The sequence below is a fragment of the Petaurus breviceps genome, unplaced genomic scaffold, assembly GCF_028583685.1.
Source record: "Petaurus breviceps papuanus isolate PSGF00001 unplaced genomic scaffold, PetGlider_PUasm1.0 111, whole genome shotgun sequence".
NCBI classification, from domain to species: Eukaryota; Metazoa; Chordata; class Mammalia; order Diprotodontia; family Petauridae; genus Petaurus; species Petaurus breviceps.
In genome coordinates, this window is record NW_027185600.1 from 1,037,186 (window position 1) to 1,047,113 (window position 9,928).

At 34.7% G+C, this 9,928-nt stretch overlaps 1 pseudogene; it reads right to left on the bottom strand.

Moving 5' to 3' along the window:
- Nucleotides 1-5,880: 5,880 nt before the first annotated feature.
- On the bottom strand, nucleotides 5,881-9,334 carry LOC138157107 (E3 SUMO-protein ligase KIAA1586-like; annotated as a pseudogene).
- Between the last annotated feature and the right edge of the window lie 594 nt (nucleotides 9,335-9,928).

Sequence of the window (9,928 nt, forward strand, 5' to 3'; positions counted from 1 at the left end):
ATTGTTTATACTATTTGTAAAGGAAAAATTGTTCCAGCCTTCAGTCAACAGGTATGTGTCTCCTTCTATTAGAATGTAATTTCTATGAAGGCAGGGACTGATTACTTAACTGAGTTTGCTCAAACACATTACAAATGAATGAGTTGATGATGGCAGTGCTAGAATTAAAGCACAATATGCTCTGAGTATTGTCAGGTTTTCAAATGAAACAATGGATATCCTTTAATTTTATTCTGGATGTCAGGTTCCACAATAATGCCATGATCAAGATTCCTTTAACACCCCTGCACCACATTCACAGAAATGTCCAGTACAAAAAGAGGAAGAAATTGTAGTTGCCCTTTTTGTGACTAGTTCATCAACTGACCCAATTTGGGTCTGCTTCTAACCTTAGAACCATAACTAGTCATAACTGTCTTTGAGGAAAATTCAGCTTGTCATTTAAAAAATTTTTTTTTTCAGTGGGAAGAGGATAGAAGGAAGGAGGAGGTTTTGGCACTAGTATAAAGGTCAACAGACTTGGGGTGAAATTGTGTTGTAAAAGGTATTGTGTGTGACCTTTGTCCTAGTAGGGGCTGAGGGAGAAAATAAAATTCTGGAAGAGGGGTCTCTTGAAAATCTGGTCCTGAGGATGGTGGGTGAAAGAAGACCATGAGGGATGAGGATGGGAGCTATTGGGGGAAGGAAGCATTCTCTTTTTCAGAAAGCAAATGCTACCTGCTGCCAATTTGACACCACAATGTAAAGTCCTGATGCTACTTTCTTGTTACAGCTGTTTTAAACTTTTTTGTTGACCCTAACCATAATCTACTGCTACCGGGACCTTTGATGTTGGCTCTCCCTTGATTTTGACTTTACGTCTCTTCACTCCACCCCATTATATATGTGCACATACATAAAACCCTTGGCTTGAATTCCAACTGAATATTCATTAATATTCCAGCTTATCCACTCTGCTTCTTCCTTAGTACCATTTTCCTACATGACAACTTCTATTCTGAATCTCCCTCATTTGTTAGGTTGACTTTTTTTCCTTTGGATAGCATATCTATAATGGCATTTTCATCTGGTTTGGATAAATTGTGTCATACAAAAACCCTGCTCATTCCCTGGTCTTGGCACCCTATTGACATCAGCTGTTCTGAATCAATCTCTGGCAGTGGCATCTTCCAGATCATAGCCTATGCCCCCATGTCATAACCATTACCCTTTAACTTCTAACTCCCCAACCTCTGTGAAAAGGCTGAAAGGTGGGAAGGGGGAGGAAGCCAATTGTGGGTGGCCAAAGGGTGTGGGAATGGACCTCTTAATACAGATTAATAACCTAGTTGATGAACTTGGCATGACAAATTGGGACAAATTGTAATCTATTAAAATTTTGTTGAAAAATTAAACCTTTTCTCTGGGAAGAAAACTGAGAATTATTGGTAAAAACAAAAATCTTAAGGTGCAAAAATAACATGGTGAGCCAAAATTTTAAGACATTTTACATCTTAAGCTCTCTGTATAATCGGTATCATTGAAGTCCTACTTTGATGCCTTATCAATGTGCAAAGATGACCTCAGGCTCTCAAAGGCTATGCCAGTAGAGCCTTTTTATATTGCATCTTCTTAGACATTTTAAAATAAGAATCTTTTAGAAAATGCCAAGAAGAAGAAGAACTCTCCCAGTACTATGTTTTCACATTATGTCTGTCTTCTTCCTTTTTTTATCATTAAAATGGGATATGCCAAGATCAGTCATATATGAACCTATTCTAAAGCAGTCATGCCTGACTCTCATGTAGCATCTGTGATCTTTTCACACTACCTTCCCTTTTATTCTCTCCTTGCTTAATACTGTGTATCAGGAAACTTTAGTTAGGCAACAAGCATTTATTAAGTGCCTACTATGTGCCAGGCCCTATTCTGCAACGTATTATAATTCTGTGGTTAGTATAAAGAATGTATTGTTTTGAGAGATGGTGATGAAATCATGCAATATCAAATCTATCTTTAAATTATCATAATTATCATCCCTTTTCCTTGTCTCTATAATCCAAGTAAATTCCAGTCAAAGACTTTGAAATAGCAATTATGTAATTTCTATTACTGTACTATGGAGCTACTCAATTATAATTCAGAAAGGAATTCTTATTTAGATTTAGCTGAGATGATTGCAGATTAGAAAGTAGTACATTTAAGTTGAGGATTTTATTGAGCTGACCACACTGATATCCTGCCCTATCAGTTAGCTTGCTTTTTTTTTTGTTAGTGTGAGGAAAAATACTTGACAAATGCTATGAAACTTATATGACATTGCTAAAATGTGACTATTGACAGATGTTTTATTGGAAATTAGTCGTGATTTTCCTATTGATGAACTCTATTAAATTTATAATAAAAAATGACCTCCTGAAGCTTTGACATGTCCAGCTAAGAATAGCTGACATGTATAGAGTGCTCTATACATATTATCTCATTTAGGATGCATAGTCATTCTGTAAGATAGATTCCATCTGCATCTTATAGATGAGAACTTTGGGGGCTTTAAATGACTTGTATATGGTCATACAGCTAGTACTGAAGACCAGTACTATATTTACTATGCCAAAATGTCTTTGTTAACTTGTAAGGGATGGAAATATAGATCCAGTAGTTTAAGAACTAGTCTGTCTAAAGTCAATTCAATTTAATAAATATTTATTAAGTGCTTATTATGTGCCAGAGTCTGTTCTAGGCTGAGGATACTAAGACAAAATGAAAACAATGCCTCTTCTCAAGACTTTTACATTCTAAGATCCTTGATGGAGAAGCTCATTAACAAAGAGCTGGCCAGCAGGTGTTACATTTTATTTTGTTCAATTCAGATAATTAAAAGAGTTCATGGATTAGGGTGTGGAGAGATTGTGATAGCAGATTTTAAAATGTAAGAAGAATAAGCTCACAGATAGAGGAAACTGATTATATGTATTCACACTTTACATATTTGTTATGGGAATGGGAATCTGAAGATCTTCCCTGCCTCTAGGCCCTTTGATAGGCTTAAGTGACTCTGAGAACCTTTCTTGATTTGAAAACATACTCTGCCCCTAATAGGCTGAATGTGTTCATATGGAGCCTGTGGTGGGAGGCTTGTTTTTCAGGAATGCCCACACTTTGTTGCTTTGTGATTGGGCAGTGGGTCGAGGGTTGTGACGTTCTCTGAGCCAGGAGAAGGCTACTGTTAGGTGTTCTATAACCTAGGAAGGTAGTGTGGAAAGATCATAGATGCTACATGGGAGTTACTCATCACTCCTTTAGAATAAGTTTATATATGACTGATCTTGCCATATCTCATTTTAATGATGAAAACAAGGAAGAAGACAGACATAATGTGACAACGTAGTACTGGGAGAATTCTCCTACTTCTTTGGCATTTTCTAAAAGATTCTTATTTAAAATGTATAAGAAAATGCAATATAAAAAGGCTCTCCTTGGGGCGGCCAGGTGGCTCAGCAAGTAAGAGCACTGGCTCCAGTGTCGGGATGACCTGGGGATCAAATCCAGGCTCAGATACTTAGCACCACACCCAGAAATAACTGGCTGTGTAACCTTGAGCAGGTTACTTAACCCTGATTGCTTAAAAAATAAATAAATAAAAAGACTCTCCTGGTATAGCCTTTGAGAGCATGAGGTCATCTTTGCACAGTGATATGGCATCAAAGTAGGACTTCAATGATACTGATTATACAGAGAGCTTAAGGTCTTGAGTGTCTTAAGATTTTGGCTCACCATGTTATTTTTGAACCTTAACCTTAATAACCTATACCTTGATGTGAGGTTTTGTTTAGGTGCTCATTTTGAGAAGAGTTGTGTGATTTGACCAGATGAGACTCTGGATAGCCATTGAGCCCCCTGACTTTGAAAACTCAGATGTTGGTGCTTCCCTCTCTGGTAATTGACTAGGTAAGGATGTAATGGTCAGACATCTGGAAGCCTGACTGCTGATCTGTTTCTCTGTCTGCTTGTAATTTCTGCTTGTAACTTATTTGTATTATCTGAAGTTTGGGGTGCTGACCTTTTCCCCCTGAACTAGGTGAATGACATATGTTTGATTAAAGCAAGATTGTTAACCCATTTTGAGTTGCTTTCCTTTAGAAAAGCAGATCTAAGAACCTGTGTTGGCAGCCACCCTGGGTATGCTAGGGTGCTTATTGGTACAATATTTCAGTTATCCAAAAGGAAGTTTTTTGTTTTGTCCTAGTAGTAAAGCTAAAAATTCACCAGTTAAAAACATTTCTTGTTCAAAGTAAACAAACATGAAAAATGTAAGCCTGGATCATTCTTTCAATTCTGACTCAGAATAATTAGGATCATTGTGCATCTTTTTTTCAAACCTTTACATTAATTAAACACAACTCCTCCATTATCCTAAAGTTCTGGAGACTGTTATATTGGATACTTCAAGAATTGGATTGACATGTGATCTTATCAATGCAGTGAATTACTCAACCAGGGTAGATTGAAACCCACCCACGATATTAAAAAAATGAAGAAAATAAAGCAACTTTGAAGTTGTGATGTAAGTTAACTGAATGGTAAGATTCCAGTTATACTCTCTGATTTATTGTCAATTATTTTTTTCCCCTAAAGTGAGGTTCATATACATTGAAGTAAGCAGTATTGGCCACATTTGATAACCAAGAAATGGCCAAATTGAATTCACTCAGAATTGGTGATGGAGATAAATCCCCAAACTCGTGATTCTTGGTGCTTACTCTAACAGCTAACACTTTATAGATGACCCAAACAAATACACATTTTCTCTAGAACTGGATAAATAAGTGCTGAATTAACATCCATGGCAGCACATCATCAATTGATACTGGCTTAGTTATCATCATCATCATCATCATCATCATGATCATCAAGAAGAATTTCTTGAGGTTACTCTTGGCACTAATTAACATTACTCGTGACAGTGGGCAAGGAGTTAAGGCAGTTTTATACATCATAAGGACAAAGTTTTTGCTGTTGTGACTTTATAGGGCTGAAAGATATCTTAGGGATTTTCTGTAATTTACGGTATGACAGGGAAATATGATATAGGTATATGGAGCAACTAGCTCATTATAAATGTGTGATATGCATATGGAAACATAAATATAGAGAATATATACACACTTGAGGGGTAGGAAGAATGGCCATTTAGCATCTACTGAAATTCTTCCATAGGTGGAAAGCTCATTATTTTACATGGCAGTGAGATCCCTTGTTGGTTAGCTCTAATTTTGAGAAAACTTATTTATAGACTTTCACTCACTGATCAGCACTCTGCCTTCTAGAAGAAAGAACACCCTGATTTTTTGTCTCATATGTTTACCCTTCATATTTTTGCAGACGTTTCTCATATCTCTCTTAAGTCATCTGCTTCCTTTAATTATTCCTCATATGATGCATTTCTTGAACTTTCCTCATCCTGGTCACCCCTTTTTGGGTGCACTTTAGTTTATTACTACTCCCCAGAAAAGATACTTGAAATTGGTTGAAGCACCCCTGATACTGTCAGCTGAGCAGTAGAGTATTTCCAGTGTATTATGCTAGGTGTAATCATATTTATTAATATTTATTAAGAGGATAGAATTCGTATCTATATCTACATAGCATATAAACATGTAAACACACACATATAGATGATAGTGTATACATGTATATATGTGTGTGGACACATACACATGTATAATATATTAGCACACAATAGCATATGTTTATATGTAGTGGTATGTTGCTAAATGTCTAGCAGCTGGCTCCCTGAAAAAAATATGCATATATATTCACATATAAGTTTGCTGTAAATTTTACTGATATAAAAGATACATAGCAGACAATTTAAAAATAATAAAAAATAAACTATCATTTTTATTTTAAACTCTGTTTATTGAATTGATTCTCATGGAATTCTTTCACTGATTTTGTACTGAACTATTGTATGCACAGTCAATCTATGATTGCAATACAACCATGATTTGACAAATAGAGTTGCATTCTAATCCAACTCTTCCTTTCCCAATACTTTTTTTTATCATTAAATATGATGTTATTTAATGTTAAACTATTTCTCCCCTTTTTAAAATTATATTCATTAAACTAAAACCTTTTTCAGTGTCCATGCTATTGATTATAGAAATACTAAATATCTTTTTTTTTTAGCTTTTTGAATAGTCATAGGGATTGGAGAATTGCTTGTTTTCATATTATTATCGACAAAAAACCTCAAATCATTCAAATCAATTTCATGTTTTAAAATTTGACCTAAATTATATAAAATTTTTCAATAGCTATCTATGGTAAAGTAAGTTTTTCTTAAGGAAAAGTGTACGGTTCTAATAAATCAAAATGATTTAAAGCACTTTCATCATTTATTTGTGATAATAGATGTAAGTTCATGTGTTGGGTTATATATTCTAGTAATATATTCCTAGGAAGAGCATTAAATTTATTATTTTTATTAAATGGAATGTCTTTAAATTTATCTGACTTAATCAAATCTTCAATGTGAGACTCGTGCTTTCCAGAACAAAACTTTAAATTTTCCAAAGCTCTTATGGAGCATTTGATTAATTTTTGTGCTCTCTGAATGTTAGTTGATCTTGACTGCAATGCATTTGAAAGTAAAGGAAATTCTTCAAGAATGTCAGTCATTAAACAAGGCCTTGAAAGAAATTAATGTTAGCTAATCTCTTTGTCATACCAGAAGAATTATGGGAAAATATATGTGTAATGCAGGATGTGTGCACCATACAACCGCAGCAGCTCATAAACTATATGCCACTCATTTAGGTCCCAATACTTGAACAGTTTTAATGAATGAAATTTTAAGTTATTTAAGTACAGTTTCTAGCTTGACTTAATTTTTATTAGCTTGGAGATAGAATAAATTTTATCCAGAAATATTTAAAAATGATTGGCTTGCTTTTATTTAGGAATAGAATCATCAAATGATCATGGCAATGGATTATTTAAACAGTGTCAAATTATGATTTTAGGAAAATTTTCCAACAGTTTTCTTCCCAACATTATATTAACACCATAAAAACAAAATGCAATTAATTTTGTTTTCAAATATGCATGATCAAAGCCACAATCATTGAAAGTAGAAAATAATGTATTGAAAATACACTTTACTATTGAGTCATGTTTAACTCTTTGTGGTCCCTTTCAGCTTACTTTTTTGGGCAAAGATGCTAGAGTGCTTTGCCATTTCCTTTTACAGGTGAGAAAACTGAGGCAAATATTGTTAAGTTACTTGTGCAGGGTTACCCAGCTAGTTAGTGTCTGAGGCCTGATTTAAACTCAGGAAGATGAGTCTTCCTGACTCCAGGGCTCCCACTCTATTTATTGTACCACCTAGTTGCCACCACACTCTTCTGTGGTCAAATCCTATTCTTTTAAAATAACAAATTATATTACTGGTGCAAGAGATAATTGAACTGCTTATTGGCTAGTTTTAACAACTGGCTCCCAAAATTCTTGAAAATTTTACAGTTGTCTCCAGTGAGCCAGTATAATATGATTTGGGCACACCACTATGTATGTGCACAAATACTTATGGATATAAATTATCATGCACACCTGTATCTATGTCCATATCTAGACACATCCATACAACACACATGGCCATTATGTACATGGGCATAATTTCATATGTGTACAAATATGCACATGTGTATCACTTCTATGCCGTACACAGTATTCCAGGATTTTCTGGCCCTTGTGAAACAAGAATGACTGAGGTAGAAGAACAAAGAGAGGCAAAGAGATGAATGAGGTTCCAGAAAATTTTATATAATATTGCCACCTATGTAATGATAAACTCCAAGGAAGTAAAACACCTAATCCTTGAGGAACAAATCATAGAGTCATGGAAATAAGTCTTATCAAGCCTTCTGCCTGATTCTGTTGTGTCCTTTTGAGCTATATCATGCTTATGAAAGAAGGGCACTCTTCTCACAGAGTAGGTAGAGTTAGTGAGAGATTAAACTATTAGGTATATAGTTTATAAGAATCATAGGAGACTAATACCTTATTGTTGACTGAATGTTGACTGATTTACCTTTCAATTATAATAATAAAAATAATATGTTTACATACCACATTAAGGTCTACAAAGTGTTTTACACATGTTATCTCATTTGATCCTCATAACTACTCTGTGAAGTAGATTCTGTTAGTCCATTGAACAGATGAGAAAACAGGCTGAGAGGTTAAATGATTTGTACATGGATTCACATAATTGTAAATTTATGAGGCAGGACTGAGTCTCAGGTCCACCTTACTTCAAATCTCTATCTACTGAGCCACCCATAAGAGTAGCATACCTTTGCTACTATGTGTTTTTAAGGTGGTTAGTGGGGTCAGGGCAGGGGGGAACAGCATTGGCTACTATATTATTTATGGTGAATTATCACATGGGGGGATCCTGGAAGTCCAATTTAGCTTACAAAAAAAAAGAATCCAAGTTGAGGACTTTCCGGATGATATTTTCAGGGATACTTCCCTTGCATAAGGAAGACTCAGAGACAACTAATTTATGGATGTTATGAGGCACAAAGATGAGGAATCTCTTGCCACCCATGGAAATAATATATTGGAAAGAAAGACTTCCCTGGAACCAAAAGATCATTAGACTGTTAAAAAGAGCATTTAATGCTAAGGCATGGCAGACAGTCAACTGCAGGGAACACTATTCTTATTGACAAGGTTCTTTTAGAATAGCCAAGAGGGAATTACATGGCATGGTTAATGCAATTTAATTCAGCAAGCATTTACTAAATACTAATTAGGTCAAAGTTACTGTGCTAGGCAATGGAAGTACAAAGACATAACAACTCCCTAAGGACAGGGACTATTTTGTTTTTGTTTCCCAAAATGGTTGGATTGACTCACAGGTACACAAGTGGTATATGAGTGTTCATTTTTTTCCTGTATTCTTGCAAACACTGAACTCCATCCCCACCCCCCCTCAATTTTTTCCCCATCTTTGCCCATTTGGTTGGGTGAGAAAAATTTGTTTTTCTTTTAATTTCTCTTTTGATAACTTTTTAGATGGTTATTTATTGTTTGCATTTTTTCTTTTGGGAACTGTTCATATATTTCACTTATTTATTGAAAAATCATTCTTATTCATAAATATTTATGTCAGTTCCCTCTAGATTTTGATCATTAGACTTTCATGAATTACTTAAAACAAAACTTTCCCTAATCTATAGTCTTTCCTTAATCTAGCAATTTTTTTGTTTTTGAAAAAGTGTTTTATTTTTATATTACCAATATAGTCTATTTTGGTCTTTAGAGCAGTTTCTGTGTTGTACATCATGGCTGATTAAAATCCCATTTTTTTATTGACAGATATGAAAGACATAACCTTCCCTTCTCATTTTTCTATAGTGTGATTCTCTCTCCCAAACCCTCACCAAGAAAACTTGCTATCTAGTTATGCCTTTCCAATCCTGTGCTTTTAAAGATAATTTCTTCACTAAGTGTAAAACTTTGTATTTAAAATTCACCTTCTAAAATTTTACTGAATATTGCTGGATGGTCAGATACGTTTGTATCCTTAGCTATTTATTCCTCCTTGCTTTGTGTCACCTTGAAATGTGACAAGAAGTTTATGTACCTTTTACACAAGTCTGAAAAAAAATGTTAAATAACACATGATTAATGGCACATGTTAAGGATATTCCCCATTAGGTCATCATTAACATGGCAGCAAGAGTGGGGAATAATATTTCTCATTTCTTGAGAACAATGTCTGCCATGTTAACATCACCCTCCATTTCAGTTTAGATAGCCAAGCAATCTAATGTCTATGTTTTGCCTTCTTTTACTCCAGATCTTGGGAAGAGAACATAAACTAGTGATGAGATTTAAAAAATCTGATTAAAAAAAAAGACTACCACTTAACCTC